The 6,525-nt window shown below is 43.0% G+C and overlaps 1 non-coding gene across 1 annotated transcript; it reads left to right on the top strand.

Moving 5' to 3' along the window:
- Nucleotides 1-6,452: 6,452 nt before the first annotated feature.
- On the top strand, nt 6,453-6,525 carry trnav-cac (transfer RNA valine (anticodon CAC)). Its single transcript has one exon. It is a non-coding gene; the product is annotated as a tRNA-Val (tRNA).

A 6,525-nucleotide genomic window follows, 5' to 3' on the forward strand; every position in this document is an offset into this window, starting at 1 on the left:
GTACTTCAATGAATTTGAGTCCTTTAGGGGTTGCTCCAGTTTACTGCAGCACAGTTCTAAATGTTTCGATGCTTGTTGTTCCAAAGTGGAGAATTACAAGAACCTCGCCCCGTTGTACCTCGATCGTACACCACCATGTGCGTTCTCCACTCCCCGTTCACTTCACTGACAACACGGACGTGGAAACAAAACGACACCTATTTGAATTTTCGAAACTCCCGATGGTTCAGAATATAACTCATCAGTGATGTCTACCACACGGCTGAATCTCACCGGCGTTTCGCATCCCAAATTCCCTTCAAAAATTGAATCAATTTCTTAAAACGCTGCACAATACATTAAAATTTGACTTTAAATCATTGTTTACTGTTGACACGTAAAAACACCAAGTAACCCGTAAAGATACCGAGAGCACTGGATTATCGGTGTTTACTCTGACAGTGGCTTATCGTTGATAAATCAAAGTTGCCTGCCATGAATCTAGAAAAAAAAAGTGACTCTATCTCCCCCGTCTCCCACTTTCAAATTCCAGTGTACATTCAGCTGAGACCACCGTTTATCCGCAGGGATCTTCTGAACGAACACAGAGTTTTGTCACAATGTCTGCAGCGCATTCTCTGATACACGGCATCACAACGTTGTCGGTGACTGAATGCGTCCAAAGACAGTGGACACAGAATTGCAAATCTTGGTTTTCCTATGTTCTTACCAGGAGCTCCAATAACTGCAATAATCATGTAATATATCTTCCTCACAATGTAGAATGTTTCAAGCATACTGTGTCAGATTCACCCTGCTCCCAGCTGCAGCGATCTCGCTAAAGAAACTCTGAGCCGATGAATCTCCACGCTCAATCATTTATACCCGCTCCAGAACACCGAATACTCAAAACTGCACAAAGCTGACGTGTCTTCCAACAACTGGATTAAAAATAAACATGATGTCAAGTAAATTCCCAATTGTGATGAGGTATGCACAGCTTGTCGTGAAATTGCAAAATCTCAAAGACAAAGAGATGACGACTCGAGAAGTCAGTGAATGGTGTTGCGAAACACTCTCAGGCTCAACTCCCGGTCTCACGGTGGTGAATGTTTTCTTGTCCATTCCTCGGCTCCATAGAATTTGTCATCATAGTCCTATGCTATACTGTCACTGGGCAGTCACTGCCCGGTTTCACTCCGGTAGCTTTGTCGGTTGCAGATCTTGGAATAGAAATATATTTGTCAATGCTGTCTGTAGGCTACTGTAAGATAGTGGGAAGCCTTAAACTAGCAAAGCGTTCAGGCTGACGAAGATACTGAACGCATGTAAAATGTTAATCTAATGAATTGTTACACACACACAAGATGTTGCAGGAACTCAGCAGATCAGGCAACATCTATAGTTATGAAAACCCTGTCCGAAACCTCTTCAAAATTAAGGCTCCAACGATCCCCTCAGCTCCATCACCAAAAAGCAGGACTTCCCAGTAGCCAGCCATTTCAATTTCTATCTCAAATCTTGTTCCGACATGTCGCTCCATGGCGTCCTCTTCTGCCACTCTCACGTTGGGGGAGTAACCGCTTACGTCTTGGCAACGATCAATATAATGGCATGAAGATGAATATCTCTATCTTCCCGTTTTCCCCCTCTCAATTTCTCTCTCCTTCATTCCCCCACTCTGGCCATATTCTCTTCTCCTGACCAACTTATCACCTCTACTTACTGCCCCTTTCTCCCATGATCTTCTCTCCTACTGGACTCGTTCATCTCCAGCTCTATGCTTTTTCACATTATCCGCAGCCATTTATTTCGTCCGTCTACTGCATCCACTTGGCTCCAAGTAACACCGTGTAGATTGTCCTCCTCTCCTCCGCAACCCCTTTATTTTCCAGTGGAAAGGTTGCGATCCGAAATACCGATTGCTCATTCATTTCCATAGACGCTACCTAACTTGCTTTCATCCTGCATTTTGTATGCACATCAAATTGGTGCAGTACCTCGCAGCGCAAACCTGCTCCCTTCAAAGTTCCCACCAGTATTTCAATCATTGTATACATGACCATTGAATTCATGCAATGGTCAGAGTATCTACATTCCTTACATTTGTACCAACAATGACTGTGTCAGATACGCTACATCGGTTGCGTTGTTGATAGTGAGGTACATAGTGGCATACACTTACTTGATAGATTTAAACTGCGCTTCTGCTCTAAATCTATAGCGATATTGTATATTCAGACTTTTTTGTTGTTTTTGCCGTGACGTGCTACTTGGAGGTATTTATGTACTGAATGGAGTGAACTGAATAAAAGATAAGAGCGTTTCAAGTGCCAGATACTCCTGGCGGTAATAAGCCTAAGGGTCGTCAGTTATGCTGTGAAATTGATCAACCTATCAATAGTCATCGAAGAGTACGTAATGGTAAATATTGAGGTACATGGCGATTGCTTTCATTGGATGAATATGGTCGGGAAATTGGCTAAGAGTGATGGGGTTTTCTGGCGCTCATTTAGAGAAGGACAAGGAAATGGGATTACAAACATGAATGAAGGATGGATAGTGTGTAGTTCAATACATTCCGAAACCACGCCTTCACTTACGGGAGAGGTCATGATGCAGTGATCTATTATTCTGGTCTGATTAGAGCATGGTGACTTTTAGATGTGATTGCAGAGAAACCGATGCAGAAGGGTTTCACCGGGAAGTTGCCGAACATGGAACATTTCAGATATCAGCGGACAATTTATCATTCGCTTCTGGAAACGGAGGAGGAAGAGGTGCTTCATAAAGAAGTTCAAAAAATATTAGGGACTTACAGGTGTTCGTAGTGGTTAACTATTTCTCCATATGTGGCGTATCTAATAATAAGGAATAGGTTTATTGGAAGTGGAAGTATTATCGTACTTTAGGGGAAGGTGTTGATTGCCTTCTGATGTCGGGATTTGACGCAGCAATTTAGTTATAACACGGCGAAGCAGGCTACTGAACTTTAGTTCTCAATGATGTCTCTTTTACATTAGAATAAAAACAACCGTGTTTGGGTGCTCGGCCTCCGGAATACTTGCGAAAGGTTCACGTGGATATTCCTGTGTTCTCTGCTAAAGCTTATACCACTGACCTTAGGACAATTTCCCCTGTCTATGGCCTTCTCCACTGGCATCGTGAGGCAGAGCATGAACATCATCCACGTGACCGAAGTGCAAAGATTGGGTACAAACATCGATGTATTTTGTTCTTACACCGGCTGAACTGCTCTCTCGTTTCTTCTATGGTGATGTTCATGTCCCTTTCTCACATCTGTTTAAGAATATCCACCCCTGAGTAAGAATATCTAATCTTGAGTTGTTCTTGTTCACTGATTTGTACTTTATAGTTCTTTCTGGACTGCTTTTTCTGTCTGTCCGACTCTGTGTGTGTGTGTTTCTATCTATCTATCTATCCGTCTGTCAGGCTGCCTGTTTCTTTGTCTGCTTCTCCCTCTAACTATATTTCATTCACCTGCTGTTGTGTCAGATATTGCGAATTTGATGGAGCGGAATTCACAAGGAGATTACGAATGAGAAGCAGTTTTGGAATTTTGGAAATGATTATTTTCTCAATCTTACTGGGCCGATGCCCACAAGATTGAAACGCTGTGACATGCAAATGACGTCAGTTTGCCATTCGAATATTACTTCGACGGCATTTATAAAGGCCGACTGAATGTCATGATCCGGTAGCCAACAAGTCGGTAGAGTTTAATCTCTCACTTTTTGTCCCAGATTTAACAGCATTGATGATATATTGTTGGACGGACCAAGAGTACAAAAGATAACTGAAGTTTCACGAGATCTGGCTGAGAAAACAAAGCACTGTCAGCCGATAATCAACTAAAATGAAAACTCAAGTCCGCAGGCCTAAAGACAAGCACGCCACGACTGAACATACAAAGGAACAATGTAAAAAGGAAGATTCAAGAGGGGATGAACATTAATGTAATGAAGATACAGTTCAAACCAGGGAAAAGTTCCAGTGTCATTTTCCCCAACATAACAACGACTGCAATCCAAGTTTCTGTACTCCTGTTCCCCGGAGTATGCTTAGATGCCGCTGTTACGTTTGGATTCAGACGGCCAATTATTGTCTGCCACCTTCGTTCATGGAAAGTCTGTACTTATAGGTCATCTACTGAGTACTCAGAGCTCAATTGTGAGAGACATTAATCTGTACAGGGGTTCTCCACCACCTGTAGCTCTCTGCGTACATCCACAAGACCATAAGGCTCCCCATTTCATACCTCCCGATATCTCTATCTCCCCATCCGGTGCAGTAGCACCCCACCCACCGAGCACTCCCCCCACCCCATACCAGACAGTGATGCAGCCTGTCAGAGCTCTCTCCACGGTACATCGAGAGCAGATTTTGATTGTGTTCCTTGATATACCAAATCTCTTCAACTCCTAATTAAGTACAGCCGTTATCTTGCCTTCTTTGCAACTGCATCGATATGTTGGGACAAGGTTACGTCCTCAGAGATATTGCTTGCTCTCTCTACTTCCGATCCCTCCATGAGGATTATTATGTATTCCTTCGTATTATCCTTCCTGAAATACAGAATAAGTTCATTCGTCTTAATGTCGTTCAGTGTAAGGTTGTTGCTGCGACGCTACTCAACTAGTTGGCATATTTCGCTCCAGTGTGCCCGCTAGGGTCCATCTGCGATTCTACCAAATATATTTGCATCATCGATAGATTTATAGTTGTTATTTGACAAGCACATTTGATGTATCGATATGTAGATGGAGGTAAGGAGGATTGAGGGATATGGACATGGTAGGATGGAGAGATTAGAGTTTGAGTGTTTTTGATTTGCTTTCTGGTTGATATGGCAATACATTGTGGGCCGAAAGCCCTTCTCACGTATAGTTCTATGATCTGTGCTCCATGTTATATGAATTTCTTCTTTTTTTTCTTTCTAGATAGTTAAAACCACGTGTTTGCAGCTCTAGGCTCTAGTGACGCAATCGCTTAGTGCGCGGTACTCATACGGCTGTACACGGCGGAGAAATGCCGAGGCTGTGATTTCGAGCCTCACCTAGAGCACTCATGATCTTAATGCTTGCAACGCCCAGGTGACTGGGCGCTCTCAAGCTGAACATTCAACTGAAATGTTGCATTTGATTTTGTGCTTGTGAGACACTGTGCTTATTATTTTTTATTTAACTTCGCAGTGATACCTCTTTGATTTTGATCTGGGCAAGAGAGCATGAGTTTACAAGCGTCGCAGTATATCCCCGCTTATTCACTACAAGACATGTGCCCATATTGTTGCAAGCATTTTCCGTCTTTGGTACAACACGCGTAGCCCCACGTCCCGTTGTTGAACTTATCTGAATAAGTGGTTTCTTTGTTGAGTCAAGGCATCACGTGTCCCCCATATTTCTGTCTTCTCAATTCAATTAATAGAATAGTGAAGTAACGAGCCCGACCTTTCCTGAAGCCATACTTCAGAAAACGCTCTAACTGCACTTCGCCTTGGTTCGTTCTGCTGTCGATTAAACTCAATGTTTACTTGCATCGGCGAATAGTTTCAGGCACACGCCTGAAATATTAATCGTAGCCTCAATACCGTAAATGGTATCGACATGTCATTACCTCTGTCCCTCTCTCAACATGAAGCTATATTTCAGGACAAATTTATAAATTAATTCTCACATGTCGCGTGGTCACCAACCTCTGTTAAATACATGACACCTCCCCTGATTCTACTGGTATGCTGAACTTCTGTTTCCAATGGTAAGATCTTTCCGGCTACAATGCGATCACTCCACTGCGACATCAGAGCTGATCGACTTGCCGCTCCGTTCCTGAAGGTTATTGTTACCGATATAATTTTCGTTCACAATAGGTCGTTTAATTGGCCGTTAATGTTTTGGTCTTGTTGCAATCCGCCGGATCAGATTGGAACATGATCATTAATGAAGTATCAGTCTGATGGTAAGTCTAGTGCTGGTGCGGACTCGGTGGGACGATTGGCCGTAATTCATTACTCTACAGCCGGCATCATCTCACAAGTATGTCTGGCTTGAAACGCATTCTGTTGTCTATAAATGTATCGGCACATGGTTCAGTCACTCACTTCAATTAATTTATAATCTGATGTGAAGAGAACGTCCGAGAGTGACAGGGTGAGAAATCTTAAAGGCATTGCTGAAATGAGCACATGAGCCGGGGCGCCACCCTGAGGAGACTGCTGGAATTGAGACTAATGAAGATGTTTTTATTCCTTGCTTTATAGATCCAACATAGTTCAGTTACCTGTTACATGTCGCGCCCTGACCAACATGAAATTGTTAATGCATATCATTGTATATCGCGCATAATTTTAATACTTGATATTGAAAGCGGAACGGAACGGTTGGCAACATTTAGTTCTTATTGCTGTACTTCAGAGAACGGTGGGATGCCTCGGGTCTTTGCTCAATAGCACAGTTTCTGTAGTGTAGTAGTTATCACGTTCGCTTCACACGCGAAAGGTTCCCAGTTCAATCCTGGGCAGAATCA

The sequence above is a fragment of the Hemitrygon akajei genome, unplaced genomic scaffold, assembly GCF_048418815.1.
Source record: "Hemitrygon akajei unplaced genomic scaffold, sHemAka1.3 Scf000049, whole genome shotgun sequence".
Lineage (NCBI taxonomy): Eukaryota > Metazoa > Chordata > Chondrichthyes > Myliobatiformes > Dasyatidae > Hemitrygon > Hemitrygon akajei.